Raw genomic sequence first — 19,938 nt, forward strand, 5'->3', positions numbered from 1 at the left:
GCACCATCAAAGGCCACCAAAGGTGGCCTTATTATTGACAGCAAATTCTGGGGAGTTGTATATGTGGAAGGTTGAGTGAGAAGCAAATGAGAAGATAAGCAAGACGTAGAGAGTTTACACTATTAGTGGTAGTATAAAGGAATGGAAGGTTGAGGGATGGTTTTATGTAAACATGGTAGAGAACACACTAATATCTCATTTATGCCTGCCAGGCAAAACATCAAGACATACCAGATTTGGGGGGAGGTGAGGGGGCTTTAATACATAAATAAGTTTTAGGGGAATAATTCCCTTTGTATTACCTACAGACTACAGAGAGTCAGCCGAGGCAATAATTTTGCTTGGCTTGGATGTGGTATTCTAGAAAGTTGGACAAGCACTTTTCAGGCACCTACTCTGCATGCTGGTTCATGTAGGAGCTGCTGTGGGGAATTCAGAAACAAGAAGCTCAAGAAACTCTTCATGTCATGGAAAGAAAACTTATATCAGAGGCTGCAGATCTACAATGTGAAACACCCATGGTGTTTGTGCTACAGTGTTTTTATAAAATTGAATCATCATTTTTTTTTTTTAAATCACATAAAAATCTGGATACCTGGCTCTGGCTGAAAAACTGGAAGATCTATGACCCTTGACCTGCATTCCTGACAGGCAGCAATTGACTGGGACAAAGGTACAGCTGTCCATTCCTAAGAACACCCATTCTCCCCTTCAATCTGTCCTCAGAGCTCTCTATAGTGGACTCACGGAGAAGACAGCATTTACATTAGTTGCCTAGTGCTTGGGAGGCATGTATTTTTGTGACCACCCCTGAGAACAATCTAAGTCATGAATTACTACATGCTAGAATGTGTGATGCTGACAGCTGTAGGTATTCAGGAAAAAGAGAAATCAGTGGAACTCAATAGTTGAATATAGTTTCTCAGACTTGGCCTTGACAAGTAGGTAGGATAAGGATACATGGTTGGGTGGATAAATGAATAAATAGATGAAAAGCACTTCCCTTGGTTTCTGGGATGGATGTAAGGCATTTGTATGGCAGGTGATGGCTGGAATTGAAGAAACACAGATCTAGCACTTTTCATTTAAAATCTGAAAATTCCCTGTTTTCAGAGCAGGGAAAAGACATTTCAACTTATTTGCAGGCAGTGTTATCTGTAATTTCTCTATTCGCCCATGACTGTCCTATTGCAGACAACTTCCTAGTCAACAGCAGCAATCATATAGTGATATTGCAAAAAGCTTCTCCCTTGAAAGTCAAATACAAAGATCATATAACACTCGGATTTTATATCTATACAAGACTCCCACTCTTGCTTGGTGCCACTGCATCAATCCCAATCCCATGGGTAGTCATAATATCCAGGTAACCTTTCTTTTAATCTTTTCCAGCTGATTGTTTGTGCCCATCCCCAAAGAGGGTGCTCTTTGGGCTCAATGAGCTAAAGTTCCAACCTCACATCTAGTTCTAAGTTTTGGAAAGCATCTGGAATTATCTCAAAGGGGTAATCACTTATTAATCCCTTTGATGATTTCTAAAGTTCAAGAATGAAACAAAGTCTCCCTAAATGAAAGAGGGGAAAGCATTGAACTTTTACCATACTAATTCATTGCCCCCTGTTTCAAGGACCTGGCCTTTGCACTGCATTTCCTGTCTTCCAAATACAACCAGCTGTGTGTGAAAAAGCCCAGTTGCCACTAGATGACCCTAAAATGACAAACTTCACTCTTAAATAAGAATTGACAAGTAGGGAACATCAGTCCTGAAGAAAACCCTTCAAGATGAAAGATGGAGATAATAACAAACAGTAACAAAACAACCTCGAGGAAGCAGAAGCAATTCAGAAAGCAACAAACTGCCATGAATATGTAATTAGTACCTTCAGAGAGGCAGAATACAGGTTATATCCATGAAACAAGAATAATTTACAAAAACCACAACAAAAGGAACCATAAGAATAAGTGGTTTATTGCAGAAGTTTATTGTAAAGATAAATTTTGATATTGTAAAGCTACAATAAACCCAGTGGAAGATGTAAAAAAAGTTGAAGGAATCTCCCAAAAGGTATAAAAATGTGTAAAGTGATGGATAAGTAGATTAAAGATCAGAGAATCAATCCAGGAAGTTATTTTCCGACCAATGATATTACAGAAAGAAAAAAAAAAGCAACAGAGAAAAATTATAGAGAAAACATTATAAAAAAATACAAGAAATTGAAGAACACAAAGTTCTAAACTGAAAGGGCCCAGCAAATGCCCAATGTAATAAATAAAAAAGGACCCACACTAAAGTATATAGTCGTGGAATTTTAACATACAATGAAAAAACAGAAACTTCTAAGGAGAAAAATATCTTACAAAGAAATGAAATTAGAATAGCAGCAGACTTCTCAACATCAGCACTAGAAGCTAGTAGACAAAAAAAATTTTGAGGGGGGCACCTGGGTGGCTCAGTCGGTTAAGTGTCTGCCTTCAGCTCAGGTCATGATCCCAGGGTCCTGGGATCGAGTCCCGCATCGGGCTCCCTGCTCAGTGGGGAGTCTGCTTCTCCCTCTCCCTCTGTCTGCTGCTCCCCCTGCTTGCACTTTCTCTCTCTGTGTCAAATAAATAAATAAAAATCTTAAACATAATTTTTTGAAGGAAAATTATTTTTATCTGTTCCCAACTAAAAGTCCCAAATAATGTGAGCATTGAATACAGATATTTTTATACAAGCAAGATTTCAAAATACTACCTACAGGCACTTTCTCAGAGAACTGTTAGAGAATGTGCCCCAATGAAACAAGGTATAAACTGATAAAGGGGAAGGCATGGGATCCAGGAAATAGGAGGTGCAACAAAAGAGAAAGATGACACAAATTCCAGAGATGACTATGAAATGAGGTCCCATGTGGACACATTTGCAGTGGGTCAGGAGAACAAGCCAAAGAGGAGCTGGAGGACAGAGGCCCCTGGAGAAAGGTCTGCAGGGGAAAAAAAAAAAAAAATGGAGCTGTACACATAGCAGGCTTCAAGATAAATGAGAAATTATCTCCATCCCCCACAGACACCAGTTTTGACCACATAGAAACTGGTATAGAAAGGGTTTTAAATGGTGTTAGGGAAATTTAGCCATAGATACAAAGATAATGAACAAAAGAAGAAGAAAGAGGAAGAAGGGGGTGGGGAAGAGGAAGCAGGCAATCATGAATTACTGGAAAAAAAATAAAAGGTTGGAATTATAGTCCACTACTTGGCTTAGCACAACCAATCTTTCAGAGATCATAATAATCTAAACACTGAATATAGTTCTAATTCTCTGTTGGAGGAAGTGGAAGCATGAGAGGAAGAAAAGGGAGTATAAGAGATCTAAAACCTCATCTGTGGTAAAATTTTAAAAATAATGTCAGATTATTAATCAAGGGACAGTAGTATCAGCATATTATTTAAAAATATGGAAGTACATATGATAAGAAGGCACTGAAAGACCTGAATGCAGTTGCCTCTGGGGGAACAAGATATGGGGGAGGTGGTCAGCAGGCTACTGGACTACTGTGTTGGTAAGTGTTTATAGTCCAGCTGACTTGTTTCAACTCAAAGCTTATGTCACTTTGATTAAAATTTAAATTAACTTACTGTCAGAAATAAGTAGTAGTCCCCAAACAGTTTTAGAAGAACTATGCCCCTACCAAGGTGAATACCTCAAAAGATAACAACTCACTTAGATCCATCGTTTGTGCTTCTGGCATTTTATCAAGCACTTACAACCTGGAGTTGCAGCTCCTTTCTGCACAGTCACCCATGCAGACCCACACTTGCCAGGTGTGCTCAGATAACAGCTACTTCTGTGGGTCCATGTTTCAGGAAGAAGGAAAAGTGGATGAGTTAGACAAAAATAAGTGTCTGTGTGGGATGGAGCTATTTTCACCCTCCCCTTCAAGCCTGCTATGTGTACATCTACTATAACAGAAGTCTGAATTTTGAACAGTGTTGAAACCAACAACTATTCTCAACCTCATTTGGAGACATTTGAACAAAGCTACAGAAAAAACAATGAAATTTGCTGAGTTGCTGAGATTTATAGTATCACCTCCTAACAAAAAGCTATCAGCTTAGTCTGAAAAAAAGGTTATACCCAGAGGTGCTAGAATGCTTCACACTGAAAGGTAAAGTTAGAAGGGACTTTAGAAATCATCCAGGTCAACTATCTCATAAGACCCAGTGAGGCAAAGGGATGGACATGCCCAAAACCTCCCAGCTTACTTGCATCAGAACCAGATCTGGCACCTGGTTGGAACCCCTTACTGCCTACCACAGAGATTGACCCGTTGCCTTCAGATAGATGAATAGATGTAGATGCTAGAGCAAGGTCAGGGTCTGAACACAGTTGTAGTTCTGAGACTTGTGATCCGTCCACCCCTCCAAACTGCCTTACACAGCAACAACAACAAAAGGGGGGCTGTAAAATCCAAAAAGGCAGAGGCCTACCTCTGCCTGAGGTGCCGACCTTCAGGGTTTAGATAGCCCAAGCATTCAACAGTGACTTATGGAGCAGCCACTGTGTTCTGAGGGACTTCCAAGCAGAGGTAAGTGCTGGAGGCTGAGAAGAGATTTCAGAGTCATCATATATAAGTGGTGATTGCTGTCATACTGAAGAATGAGATTGCCTGGGGAGAATGAGACCACTGGGAAGAGAAGATGTTCCACACAAAATCCTAAGGAACACCTAATCTTAAGACAAGAAGAGTAAAGGAGAAGACAAGTTGCTCCTGGAACCTACACCTGCCTCCAAATAGCTGTCTTATATGTCTTGAAGTTAGGTATGAGATCTTCATTGCTTGTTTTCCTCTCAAGTATTAAAAACGTGTTACAAGCATATGCAGCCAATGCAGGAAGTAATAGAAGAAAGGAAGAGGGAGGATTTACACTGAGCAAAAGCATTTGAGGTTCATCCTGGAGAAGCTGGTGGGACTGTTTTTGGACTTCCTGCAGAGAAGTAGGCTGCTGCCCACTCTGTCCCTCATCCCAGCACTGTTGCCACCAGCACAGGACCCAGGGGAACCTGGAGAGGACAGGTGTTTCCTGGAAGGGTCAGTAGAAGGCCACCCACCCTCTGCTAGGTGGACTTAGTCCAGATCAGAACATGTGCTGCTCAGAGCCATGTGGTATAAAGGTTGGGTAAACATGCACTTTCTTTGCACTGAGGGCAAAGACCAATGAGACTGGGATGTGACCATAAAGGTTATCATATATGAAAAGCAAAGAGAAAAAGGCAATTACATCCACCTTTCACCTAGTTCAATGTATTTCTTAGAGAAATGCCATTTTGGAAAAAACAGAAATTCCAAGTAGGAAAGTGTTGAGTTGGCCTAGAAGGGGTATTGGGTGATTGTTAGCTTGGGATTGGCCCAAGACCAGGAGGTTTTATGAGCAAGGATCTCCTGATCTCTTCCCCCATGTCCTAATTACACTAGACCTTCTCTGGAAGCTCTCCCTGGCTGGGATTTCATACCCAAAGGGAGTAGAGAGAGCTGGAAAACACTGCAGTGGAGAAGATAGAGCCCAGGCTTTGGAGCTAGGTGGCCTAAGTTTGAACCCCAACTTTAATGATTATTATCATTGTGACCTTGTCAGAATTATGTAAATTTCATGAGTCTTAGTTTCTTCACCTATAAAATCGGAGTGACACTTACTGCAAAGTATTGATTGAGATAGTATTCACAAAAGGTATGAATAGGTACTCAAGAAATGTTCCCTCACTGCCTACCTACTCCTGCTCATCTTACCCTTGAGAGACACCATTGAGTGAGCAAGATTACACTTGATCTTAGCTCCCTTCGACTCCTTGCAAATTAGACATATTATCCACATTGACAATGATCTCAGCATTTTCTCTGGACCATCAGTAGGTAGGGTTCTACTATTATGTCATCAAGTTATGGCATCCTTGACACTGCATGCTCTGATCATTGGGTATGAGCTGACATGCTTTTGTAACTCTCAGCTATTTATTTGGTTCTTTGAAAAAAACATTATGATTTCTATAAGTCATTGGAGGTAGTGGAAGTTTGATGTGGTTCATGGTCTTCTGTCATCTCGAAATCCCCAGGATAGCTCAAGTGTCTCAGTTAAAGACAAACCCCCCACCCGCACCCCCACCCCCTCCCACCCCAATACACTGTGATATAGCTAAGCAGCTGCTGCTGGTCAGCACTGGTGAGATTTCCCTCTTTTGCTACTGTGATTCACCAGCCATGGGTACTGTCCTTTCTGGTCTCTCTCCCTGGCATATAAGTGTTTCCTCATTTGCACTTTTTTTTTCCATGAAGTTCATGCCCTCAAGCACTTCAGGCAACCTGGATATATTTAGCTTTGCTCAGGGACCTTTGCTGACTTTGTTCCATGACTGATGAAGGTTTGGTTGCCCCCCAGAAAGAGTTTCAGACTAATTCCCCTCATTGGAGGTCTCATCTGGCTCTAGTGACTGCTGTGACACTTGCTTAATTGGTCATTTGAGTCACCTCAGACCATAGTATTTACTTTGAGCATCAACCAGTTTGTGCTCTTGGAAGCTGAAATTCTTCATTCCAGCCTCTGACCCCTTAGAACTCCTTCTCTGTCTTTTCCTTGCCCTGAACAACCTGTGGCTACTGCTCTGAGCTCTCATGGTCATTTCCCATCAGGGCTAAGAAGGAAATAAGTGACTGGCAATTAATTAAGGCTTCTCAACCCTCTTTTCCAGGAACAGGGCCATAGATCCCATTACCAGGATCCAGGAGAGTGAGGTGAACTTAGCAGATACTCATTTATTTATTTATTTTTTTAAAGATTTTATTTATTTATTTGAGAGGGAGAGAGAGAACGGGAGAGAGAACATAAGAGGGAGGAGGGTCAGAGGGAGAAGCAGACTCCCCGCTGAGCAGGAAGCCCGATGAGGGACTCGATCCCCGGACTCCAAGATCATGACCTGAGCCGAAGGCAGTCGCTTAACCAACTGAGGCACCCAGGCGCCCCGCAGATACTCATTTAATGTTTACTAATTTGAATTGTTTTCTAACTAAGCATAAGAGAGGCTAAAGTCAGACTGCCTTGTCAGCAACTAAATGAAAGAGAAATGCACACAAAGGCCATTATGTGTTTAGACACGCTCACTTTTCAAGGATCCAAAATAAGGCTCTTGGATCATACTAAACCTTTTATCATTTTAATGATTATTGTCTTCTCTTTAATATAGACTATAGATAAATCAACCAATCAGCAAGCATGTATGGATCACCAACTTTGTGCAAGTAGCCATGGGCATTTCAGAAGCGAATGACAAAGGGGAGATAAGTGATCATGGGAATGAGAGCTATCTTAGGTAATGTGGGCAAAGCATGAAAAGAATCCAGCATGGTGTCTGCCCTCCTGGAGTTCACAGACTGCAGGAGCATAACATAAACTGACTCACATAACATAAAGAGACAAGAACCAGGACAAAACTGTGAGGAAACACAAGGGAACATTCTGGGGAGGCTGTATGGAAGAGGGAGGTTCCGTTGGACCTTGAAGAATGATAAGGATTTGAAAAGATACAGAGAAAAGGAAAGGACTTACCAGGAGAAAAAGAACAGCATGAACCCTGACAGGGAACATAGACCAGAGAAGAGATCTGGCATAAGGGGCATACATGTATATGCTATGAGGGCTGTATGTGAAGAGTTAGTCTTACTCCAGTGAAAATATGTATGAGGGGAAGAGAAAAGAAAAAATAATCTGAGGATAGTCACCATCTGCTGGGCCTTGAGAGCTAGGCTATGACGCAAGCAACCAACCAGCTACAGACTCTCGCTACCCCCTAATAGCGTGAGCAGGCTCCTATAGAGGAGGGGAGATTTTGCCCTTGTTCCTTAGAGAAACCACTAGAGAATGCTTCTTTCCAGTCCCATATTCACTCCCACCCATTTATCTGTTCTTACTTCATGGGAAACCAGGTTTAAAAGCGTCTGTAGAACGAAAGTAATCTACCCCGATGAGTGAGACCATCCATGCACTTGCCCCATTGTTCGGGTCTCTAGCAGTGTCTGGGGCAGCAAACACTCATGTGAGGACTCTACCACTTGGGCCACCAAAGGCTGTGGCTTCAAGAGACACTAGATGAACAAACAGCTGGACCCTGGATAGACAAGAAACCCACGCGCTCCTGATTGGCCATTGTCCTGACATATGAGTGGAACCAATGGTCCAGTTGTCACTGTTGCCATCCTAGTTGATCCACAGAGAAGAAAGATCTATTTTAAGAATCTTTTTGACTGGTCACATGGAGAAATTGCTACTCAAAAACAGCTATTTACCAGGTAAGTAAAGCTGCCTGCAAAACAAAAGGTTAGTATACTATCCCCAGTAACTCTTTAAACCAAAGCAAACATCCAGGCAGGCCGTGTTTGCTCTGCATAGTACTTGCTTTCTGCCCTCAGTCACCTGATTCCTATGGTTCCTGGTTGATTTCCTTCTCGGGATTAAGCTGAGAAAGAGCAGCGGTAATATCAAAGGACGGGGTCTCTAAAGGGTAAGGGAATTAGGAGTACACAGCTGTTCTCTTATTAAATGGTGAGACTTTTGTTGCTTTTTTCAGGGAAGTCAAGGAGCTGGGCAAGGCAAAACCTAAAAGAATCTGGAAGGTCTAAGACCCTTCAACAGAAAAATGTCCCCTCCACTTATATTTGAGGAGTCTATATTAATGGATGGGAAGGGCTTCAAATATGGTCTATAGAGATACTGTTCAAACTAGAGGTTCAAACCATCAAGGTAATACCAAAAGCATTAAAATCAACATTGGAGAGACCAAATTGGTGCTGATTATGGTGCCTATGCAGTGGCTGGGACTCATTGCAAGCTGTCACAACAGTGTGATCCCAGCTTCTCCATGGGTATCCCCAAGCCTTCTTTACCTCTCAGCTTTGACAATATACTACCACATTGAGTCATATCAAGTTAAGGAAATCTTTATGTGACCTATCCTATGGAATTTACAATCTTGCTCAGAGTATAAGGTGACACATATATCCAACAGAGAAAATAATACAAGGCAATATATAAATGCTAGAGGGCCACCTGGGTGACTCAGTCAGTTAAACATCTGCCTTCAGCTCAGATCATGGTCCCGAGGTCCTGGGATCGAGCCCTGCTTCCGGCTCCCTGTTCAGTGGGGAGCCTGCTTCTCCCTCTGTCCCTCCCCCCAGCTTGTGCTCTCTCTGTCTCTCTCAAATAAATAAATAATCTTAAAGTATATTTAAAATATATATAATAAATATATTAAATATATATATATATATTTACTAGAGAATAAGTGGCATAAATCAGTGTGGGGGTTAGGGGGCAGAGCAGTGTGGCCTAGAGCACCCAATGAAAAAGACATTGCCTGTAATGGAAATTGAAGTCCCTAGCTTGCCTTCCAGTGCTTTCCAGAATCTGGACTCAACCTTACCTCCCAGGACCCCTCGTCTATAATCAAACTAGACAGTATCCTAAGCTCACCTTGCTCCGTGGCTGTTTTTTTTTACTACTTAGAACAACTTTTCCTTCCCTCTCTGCCATGCCAAATGCTAGCCATGCTTGATGTTTGGCTCACATTTCTCCTGTTCCTTGACACCTTTCCAGCAGCCTCCCATCCCCCACCAGCCCTCAGTGACCTCACCCTGCTCTATGCCCCCCAGCAAGTCATGTGCGGCACTCATTGTCTGGATGCTCATTCATTCTTCAGTCGCAGACAGCCTCAAGATGGCTCTAGGCTTGTTATCTCTGACTATGCCTAACCTTTGACCTCTTTGCATATCATTAGCCCAAGTATATTATTCTGTCTTTTAGAGCTTGTATCTTGGACATCCCGCATTACCTAGCACAGGATCTAACACATAGTAGGTGGTCAATAAGTATTTGTAAAATGAATGACAGAATAGAAAACTTTTTGATGTACAACTACCTTTCCTGATTTATTCCACTTTGGGGGTAAGAGAAGAGGCTACATTTCATGAGGGTCTGTCATGTGTACTCGTTGTGCACTTTCTGAATATCACATCATTTAAACTTCACACAGTCTGAAAGCTAAGAATATTATCTTCAATTTGCATATGATGAAAATAAGGATCAAAGATGTTAAATAATTTGTTCAAGGTCATCAGCAATAATGAGATAGTGCTGAGAGGCAGACTCTGGGACGCCTGACTCAGAAGAGCACGCTCTTTTGATGGTGCCACACTGCCTCCCACCTCAACATCCATGGGAAGGTTGCTGAGTTTCTTCCTGTGGGTCTCTCAGGTGCCCTTACCATGACTTTCACTTCATCACTCCGTGCATGCCCCCTCCCTTTAAGCCACCCCCGAATAGTTGCTTTTCCCGCAATGCATTGGTGCTTTCAGATTTCCCTGTGATTCCCTTATAATTCCTGTATCCTGGAAAACATCCTTCCGTCTTTTCTACCTGAGAAATCTTACTTACCCTTGAAGGCCCCCCCTGAACTAAATACCCCTTCCATGATGTTTTTGGAATCCTACCCTAGAAGAAAATTGCCCTCACTTCTGAGTCCCCACAGCCCACTGCCTCTTCCACAATTTAGGACTCACTTTATTCTACTTCAAATTCCAGTCATTTTCCTTCTTCCTCCTCTCCTAGGCTATAAGCAACCTGAGGCAGAGGATGCATCCTCTTCATGGCAATAATTCAGGTCTTGCATGGTCTCCCAAGAGTCTTTGACCAGCAAAGACCATTGATTCAGTAGTGGCACCAATACCTTCAGTGATTCTGCTGGGGGAATGAGCCATTGGAGACCAACTGAAGCCAAGAAAAAGAAACTCCAAGCATAATTTCCCATGTTTGTCCCCAGCTCTCAACCCAGACATTTCACCCTTGAGTTGATGCAAGTCCCCAGTTTCAAGTGATTCAAGAATGGTTTGACCTCCCTTCTTAATCTGGTCTAAGATGGTTTCCAAGATAATTATGTCACAGGGACAGGCTGTCATAACAGTTTTCCCTCTGGTTTCAAGTACTAAGGAAAAGAAATGGCTAGATATATCCTTTTTAACCATGCCTTTAGGAATAAGGTCTAACTGCTAGGTTTAAAACATGAATGAACAAATAAATGAATACATGAAGGATGAACATTCTAGACCCTATTTGAATGAATATAGGACATTTGTTTGATTTGCCTTATAGAGTTGCAGCCCCCCCGTCAAAGTTCTTGAACACATTCCATCTAAAGATGGAGACTGGGTGTCCTCCTGGAGAGCCAGCAGCCATAAAGAGATGGTAGCTAGGAAGCCAGCTGGTGGATATGGCCAGCATGGTATCTGGAGCCCAGAAATCTGTATACAACCTCCAACTCCACACAACCATCTGGGTAATCCAAACAACAAAGGTCCTTAAAAGCAATTACTACAGCAGGGGTTTAGGGAACAAATCTGTGGCAGGGCTTGAAAGTGTCAATTCTTTTATTTTTTTAAAGATTTATTTATTTACTAGAGAGAAAGAGAGAGCAGGGGGAGGGGAAGAGGGAGAGAGAGAATCCCAAGCAGACTCCCCACTGAGCGCAGAGCCCCACATGGGGCTCGACCTCATGACTCTGAGATCATGACCTGAGCCAAAATCAAGAGTCAGACACCTAACCGACTGAGCCACCCAGGCACCCCAAAAGTGTCAATATTCTATGTCTCCAGTAGCACAGAGCCTATGACATAGTAGATACTTAATACTTATTTGTACATGGATGCCATCCTTGCTCTTCTCTCTCATTTTATCCTCCACTTTCTCCTTTCTCAAGTCTCCTTCCTGCCCATTCAGAACCTACTGAGGCCCTATTAACTAAAACTCATTGAGGCCCTAATTGCCTTTCCCTTTCTACCTCACCTCATCCCCCAGGCAATACATGAATGTTCTTTATGAAATACTAAATATTAAATTCTATCTTCTTTTGAATTGGTGGTTCCCTTGTCTTCTGGATGGCCAAGCATTGATAGTCAGCCTCTTGGGCCTCTTGGGCAATCAGGCCCTGCTTCTATTCCTTTGTTTACCCTCATTTTCACTCTTCTCCTACTTCCAGTGGTGTCAGTCCCTGCAGAGTCCAGCTGCTGACCCTCAAAGCTGAGAAACTTGGCCCTCAGAGCCAAGCCGTTGGAACTCTCCATTGAAGCTTATGTCAGGTTTCTTTGAGGTGGGTTCACAGCAGCTGGTGGCTGTCCTTCTCACCTACACCCCATTCTCCTGTCCTGTGCTAACCCCCAAGAACCCAAAATATTGCCAGCAACTGTGCCCATGTTGGGGGCCACACAGGCTGTGCCAGTGGCCTTTTGGGCTGTACTGGCCACCGTCTCCACAGAAAGGGTGCATTTCTTCTGGAGTGTGTGCCTGATTAAAGGGAACCAGGAAAATAAACCACGATGTGGGAGGATAATGTCAGCAGTCCCAGGAAAACAGATAAACTTTCTTGTCTAATCCAGTTTTATTTTGGCAGAGTTCATGTTGAATTGTTTTGCTCGAGCATCAAAACATACACCCACATAGTTCTGAGCCCTGGTCTGAGCTGTCAGGTAAGTGGTTCACAGTCTATCCCAAAGGAAGTTCTCTGGTCAAGGAGTGGAGGCTTCAAAAAGGGAAATGAGCAGCTATAAACAATCTCTCTGTGCCCACAATTCCCTGTACCCCCAGCCTTCCCCCCCCCACCCCAAGCCCACAAGTCCCATCTGGAGAGCCTGCCCCTCATAGTGAGGGGTGTTTAATCCACCTGCCTTCCTGATAAACTTTCAGAGGGGAGAAGTGTGTGCATGTGTGTGAATGTGGGTGTAGTGCTGAGTGGGGATGTTAATGTCATCAATACAAATTTAAAACTAATTCCTGGATAAGAACACTGTCTTAGTCTTGGAAGGCAAATGTCTATTCATTAAATCATTGCTTTGGGTGAATTTTTATCAGGGAAATACTCAAAAAAGAATGGCAATGGGGAAGGACGTCTGGGTGGTTCAATCAGTTAAGCATCTGCCTTCAGCTCAGGTCATGATCCCAGGGTACTGGGATCGAGCCCCGCTTTGGGCTCCTTGCTCCGTGGGGAGCCTGCTTCTCCCTCTGCCTGCCGCTTCCCCTGCTTGTGCTCTCTCTCTCTCTCTCTGACAAATAAATAAATGAAATCTTAAAAAAAAAAAAAGAATGGCAATGGGGGAAAGAAAGCAGGCCATCAAATGGCAGATACCATGTATTTTAGCAGAGATAGAGACAAAAATAGGCATTGAAAAAGAGTAGAAGGAAATGTTACAAGATTTCTTTTCCTTCGGCACCTGCAATTCTTGGTCACGTGCTTCGAAGAATGAAGAGGTAGACCAGACAGATGGTGGGCAGCAAAGCAAGTTTTATTGAGCAATAGCGAAGTGATGGTACAAAACCCCCAAAGAGGGAAGGGACCCGAGACGGTTGCCACCAGAATTTCTAAGTCTGGGGTTTTTCATGGGTTTTTATTGGCTGGCTGTTTTAATCTGATTAACCCTCCCTGCACCTGTCATCCAATCAGTTTGTTGTCATCTATCTATCCCGTGGGAAAGGGTGCAGGGCTCCTTCCAGGGTGGGGTAAGATCCTTTTAAGGGTGGTTTCCTCTTAGGGTGGGGGCCCCTTCTCCCTGCCTGCCTGCCTTACAACTATCCTCCATCAGAAATACATCAAAATGCCAGAAGTTTTTTCCAGGTTGTAGAGTTATGGGTGATCTTAGCTTTTTTTTTCTTCCCCTGTATGTCTCTGTGCTGCCCAAATTTTGTTGTTTTTTGTTGTTGTTGTTGTGGTTGTTATGTTTTTTACCATGAGAAAATGTGACTCTAGTAATGTTGGATGAGAGGAATAATTTTTTAAATTTGATTTTCAAATGTAGATCACCTTGCCCCAATTCATTCTCATCAAGAAGCCCAGGCAAAAGCTGAGTACAAAGGCCTTCAGGTCTTCTGACCCCATGGCTCCACCCTCCTTCCTGTGGCTCAGCACAGTGTCCACTGGACGACATTACCCTTATCTGAGGGCAGAGACAGAGTTGAAAGCCACCAGGAGAGGTAGTTCAGGCACGTAGATTCTGCAGGAACCAAGATCAGTGATAAGCCTAGAGCCCACCAGTGGCTCCACAGCTGAGCCCCAAACCCTAGCACGCCCTGACCTTGCTCCAAAAAGATTCATTAGCAAAATGGGAAAGGGAGGAAGTCAGGAAGAGGAGGGGAGTGAGGCCAAGGAGCCAAGAAGGGGATTTCTAATAGAAACTGCTCTGTTCAAGGCCTGGCACATTTCCAAGGACCTCTAAGGTTGGAAAGAGAAAAGCTGGGAGAAAACCAGGAAGAGGAGGCAAGATTCAAGTCAGCTCAGGGAGGAGGAGCCCACCCCCTCCAGCCCCAACCTAGTCTACTCATTGTCAGGTCTTCTACATTCCCTTTTGTGTTTCTCTTATCTCCTTCACCCAAACTCTAGCTCCCACCCCCACCCCCAACTTAATTCTATCCTGAACTAACAATCTGGGCTTTTTCTCCAGAGCCTACAGCTCCTACTGGAGGGGGTGACAGTCACACACCAGTTCTTATAGAGGAACTAGCTTGCGAGGTCAGGGAGGAAGTGGAGGGTGGGGCTGGTAGGGGTAGAGAAGAAAAGCTTGAAGCGGACCTCTCAGAAGTGTAGAGAAGGCATCTGAGCTCATGCAGCTCCATGCCACCCCTCCACCCCCATTACACTGTTACAGTGGTCTGATCCTTGAGCAGCCCTCAGTGTTGGGTCCAGAGTGGGTGACTGCCCAAGAAGGAGAAACTATGGAAGCAGAGGGGAAGAAAAAATATGCACAGAAGTGTGGTGGGACATTCCTACAGGAGGTAAGGTATTGCTCACATTTGCATTTACCCGGGAGGGCCCTTTCTGGAAGTGAAAATAGGTTGACATTTGTTCTTTAGATACTAATACCAAATAGATTGCTTGACAGTAGTTTCACATGCACACCTAAGGGGGGTGTGTGTGTGTGTGTGTTTTGGTGGTAGGAAGCAGTGTGAGGTAGTGGAAGGCAGTGAGGGGAGGGTCCTTCTAGAGAGTGAGAAGATTAACTCTGCATTCCTCCAAACTCCTGGGGGAAAGATTGGATAACAAGTTCAGAAAAGTTATTAAGTCTTGGGGGATTCCAAGCCAATTTTCCCACAGCAGGATATGAGAACATCTGTCCTTCAGTCTTCTTTGTCTCCAGTTTTTCTTTTGAAAAATTGACTGCTTTCAGATAAAAATGTCTGTATTCATAACCCAACACATATGATTTCTATAGCAATGATACTTTGCCATAGGAAGCCATATGGGGTAGTGGTAAGTGCATGCACCTCAGACCCAAATAGCCTTCAAAAGCCTGGCTCTCACAATTACAAGCTGGTGACCAGTTTGATCACCCATAAAATAGAGATGCTCCTAGTTCCTTCCGCTCAGCGTTGTGGTAAAAAATAAATGAGAGAGTACATGTACTGAGCCTGGCACTCAGCAAGCCCTAAGGAAGTTAGGCTGCCATGATGGTATCATAAGGTCAGCACTCTCCACATGGCTTCACTCCCAGCAAAGCTACTCTGGGTAGTAAAGTGATGGACTCAGCACTAGAACAGGGGTAGCAAATTATGATGGCTGGACCAAACCCTGCCTGACAACTACTTCTGTATGGCCAGAGAGCTAAGCATGTTTTTTACATTTTTAAATGGTTGGGCAAAAATATCAAAAGAAGAAGAATATTTTACAGCACGTGAAAAGTATATGAAATTCACATTTCAGCCTCCAAATGTTTTTCTGCAACACAGTGCAGTTCATATGCACTGTTATGCCTATGAACAAGAAGGCATGGAGCTGCATGAGCTCAGATGCATTCATATATCTTCTATGGCTGCTTAGGCATATGAACAAGAAGGCCTAAAATACTTAACCATCTGCAGAAAAAGTTGGTCAACCCTGCATTAGAGGATCAGTTGTCCAATTCCAGCCATGCTTCCCACCTCCCAAACAGAGATAACACCTCCCCCTCTTCACCAAAAACATGCCCACCAGCACACACATACACCATTTGGCTCACTCACCATGATGTTGTTAACACCAGCTGGCCTACACTTTGGAAAGTGTAAGAAGGGACTGGCTGTAAAGCATTACTGTTATTTTCTGAGCTAGCACTTGGGGGTGGTGCAATTCCAGTCACCCCTACTGAAAAAGGCTCAATGTGTTCTTTGTTCTCTCAGCCCTTGATCTTTCACTCTCATTACTATTTCTCAGGGCCTGCTGTGTCCATTTGCACTTGCTCAGCTGGGAAAAATATGAGTTGGGCTTTGTCTACCCCTTTAATCAGTTTACTGAAAAGGGGTCAGAAACAAAAGAGGGAGGAAGCATTAAAACATACACATTATTGAGTGCTTACTATACACCAGGCACTCTGCAGATTACAATGAGGAATCGGGAAAGGAGAGGAAGACACAAAGAGTGAGGTAAAGAGTTATAAAACCCTGCAGTAACTGCTAACATAGAGGCAGGTATAAAGCACGGTGGGAGCAAAGAAAATGGTTTATTCCACTTGCGTACTGAAGACAGGCATCAGGAAAAGTCACAGGGAGGGGGCAGCTTTGAAGAGTGAAGAGTTTGTTAGGTGTGAAGAGAGGGTGAAGCCATGAGGAACAGAACAGCAACGGCCAAAGCAGAGGTAGTCACCACCGGCATATCCGTGTGGAGGGGGAATGAGGGGCAGACCCTTGACAAGTAAGCTGGGACTTGACTGTGGATGGCCCTTTGAATGACAGTCAGGGGGTGACACTTTATTCTGGAGGTGACGAGGAGCCTTCAGGGACTTCATAGACTTCAAAGGAAGGAGGGAGCTCATCAGATGTGTGCTTTAAAAGTGATCATTGTTAACTACGAAGAAGGATACACTGGCATAGAGAAATCCTAGGTTGAAAACAAGTCAAGGGTGATGTAGCAGGAAGAAAGATCTTGGCTATAGAGTTAATAGGACTTCATGACCTTGAGCTCTTAGGTTAGGGAGCTCGGTTGGTTTTTCATGAGCACCAGAAAGAAGCTGCTGGGTTTGCAAAAAGGGAGTCCTTGATGAGATGAGCGGTTTCGGGAGAATAGTGGGAACACAAGCATATTCCCCTGGTTTCAGGAGTTAATGGATCTGAAGAAGTAAGAGCAAGGAGCATAGAGTGCACTTTCAAGAAGTGACATTTCCATAACTCTTCCTCCCCCTCCTCTTCCTTCTCCTTCTCCCCCCCACCTCCCTCTTGCTCTCTTCCTCCTCCTCCTTCCCCTTGTCCTTCTTCTCCCTCTCAAAAACCAATTGTCTGTCCTGGAAAATACCTCTGCTTTCCAATTCATTAACCTGAGCACTATGTGCTGGAAATAGACAAATGGGCTTTTATAACTCGCCAAGGTGACATTTACCCTTTCACAGAATTTCAAGTGGGTCTTTTGGGAACCCATTATTGAGGAATTCTTGCTTTTTTAAAAAAAAGTATTTCTAGATAAAATCAACCAAAAGGATCAAAAAGTCTTGCTGTGGAGGTAAGCCCTGCAGGATGGATTCCTCTGTTAAGGTGTCTGCCATGAATCCATATAAGAAGTCAGCCCTCCTCTCTGTCTAGGATACAGAAACCAGGAACCAGGAAAGAAGGGAAAGGCGACCAGCTATGCTCTAAAACTTCACGTCTCACACCAAGTTCCCTTTTCACTCTAGGCTGAGACCGAGAAAGAATAGAGAACTTAGGGTAGTAATGATGAAGGATAGCTGGAAGGCAGGCAGTCAGGGACAAGGAGCTCCCACCCTAAGAGGAAACCAACCTTAAAAGGATCTTACACCACCCTGAAAGGAGACCTCCACCCTTTCCCATGGATAGATAGGTGGCAAAAACCTGATTGGATGACAGACGTAGGGAGGGTTAATCAGATTAAAACGGCCCACTAAATAAGCCCATTAAAAACCCCTAGACTTGGAAACTCCAATGGCAACCCTCGCGGGTCCCCTCCCTCCTCAGGAGCTTTGTACTATCACTTGCTATTGCTCAATAAAGCTTGCTTTGCTGCCCACCATCTGTCTGGTCTGCCTCTTCATTCTTTGAAGTGGCGTGACCAAGAACCGTGGGCAATGGGGAGAAAAAACGCTGATACAGTAAGGGACCAGCCCCCTGGAGAGCTGCATTCTAGTTCCAGCTCCACTTCTTATCCACGGGTCCTACTGAAAGGAGACAGTTGTTCCTGTTCTGATTTGATTTGCTTAAAATATAAATACGATCAATGTATTTGCTGAATAAAACATCCAATGGCTTCATCTTACCCTAGGATAAAGTCCAGTATCCTTAATAGGGCAAACAGAGCCTTGCACATCTAACAGCTCCTAGATCTCACCTCAAATTCTCTTGTCTGACCCACTGGATTGTTTTTTCCTTCCAATGCAACATGTAGCTCTCTATTCTTGTAGCTTTGGAATGTGTTAACTCCCTGTCCAAATGGCTTCCATTGTCCCACTTTATCTGGCAACATTAAACTCATCCTAAGTTAGATGTCAGATGCTCCAGGGAACTCTTTGACATCCCCTAAGCTAGGTTAGAACCCTTAGATCAGACTCTATGTCCCCTTCTTAGCACTCCTGTATCCATACTTGCTTAAGGTCAGTCTCTCCTACTAGAATATTAAGCCCTCAGAAAGCAGATCCATAATACATGGAAAAGCTCTTTGAAAGGTATAACACAAGATCCAAATATTTGGAATATTTTCTGCAGAAAAATGCAAAGTCAATGTAAATCAAATCAACACTCCTGAACAAAATCTCAAAATATATACATAGGATAGCCTTTATAATCAAGGACAATACCGTTATTATACACACCTCAAACAAGTCTTTATATCGTATTGCCTTCATAATCAAAGGGTAATATTATTATTACTATACATGATCTCAGACAATTCATTATATCTTAGGACCAGAAGGGATCTGGAGGTCCTCTGATATTCTTGCAGACAATATCAAAATGCATCAGATGGGTGAAAATTGGAATGACTGAATAAGCTGCATTCTTCAAACACACAAATGTAAGCAAAATAATACTCGCTCAACTTCTATTGTCAATGAATAGTAAAAATTACAACTCAAATATTTTATTAACTAACATTTTTTCCCCTTAACTCTTTATTGAAGTAACGTCCAAAACTTTGAGTGACACTGGATCAATCTTCACAAGCATACACAACCATAAAGCTACTACCCAGATCAAGCTATACCAATGTTATCTGCACCCCAGAAGTTTCCTTCTGCCCCTTTCTAGTCAACCCCACCCCACCAAAGATAACTGGTATCCCAACTTCTTTCACTGGGCCAGGTTTTTCTGTTCTTAAACTTCATATAAATACAATCATACAATATGTTCTCTTTTCTGTCTGGCTATTTTTGCTCAATATTAATTGGGTGAGATTCAGATATGCTTTTGCATGCAATAATAGTTCGGTCTTTTCTCATTACTGTATAGTATTCCATTGAATATATATGCTACAGGGATGCCTGGGTGGCTCAGTTGGTTAAGTGTCTGCCTTCGGTTCAGGTCATGATCTCAGGGTCCTGGGATTGAGTCCCACATCAGGCTTCTTTCTCAGTGGGGAGTCTGCTTCTCCCTCTGCCCCTCCCCCCTGCTCATTCTCGCGCTCTCTCTCTCTCAAATAAATAAGTAAAATCTTAAAAAAAAAGAATATATCTGCTACATGCACTTATCCATTCTACTATTGAAAGACACGTGGACTCTTTCCAATTTTGAGCTATGATAACTAAAAAATGCAGTGATCGCTTTTGTGTTTTGGTGCTCATGTCTACACCTCTCTGTTGTGTGTTAATTTATGAAATTGTTAAGTCACAAGGTAAGCATATGTTGGCATTAGTAGATATTGCCCAAAAGTTTTCCCATGTGATTGTGCAAAATTACTGTGTT

At 43.2% G+C, this 19,938-nt stretch overlaps 1 long non-coding RNA gene across 1 annotated transcript in view; it reads right to left on the reverse strand.

Annotated features, from left to right (window-relative positions):
• The window catches only part of LOC116624835, a 36,736-nt gene extending 20,613 nt beyond the window's left edge, over positions 1 to 16,123 (reverse strand). The window contains exon 1 of the long non-coding RNA XR_004297959.1: positions 16,060 to 16,123. This is a non-coding gene — a long non-coding RNA (uncharacterized LOC116624835). The remainder of the gene's footprint in view (positions 1 to 16,059) is intronic.
• Between the last annotated feature and the right edge of the window lie 3,815 nt (positions 16,124 to 19,938).

Source organism: Phoca vitulina, unplaced genomic scaffold (assembly GCF_004348235.1).
Source record: "Phoca vitulina isolate PV1807 unplaced genomic scaffold, GSC_HSeal_1.0 scaffold71, whole genome shotgun sequence".
NCBI lineage: Eukaryota > Metazoa > Chordata > Mammalia > Carnivora > Phocidae > Phoca > Phoca vitulina.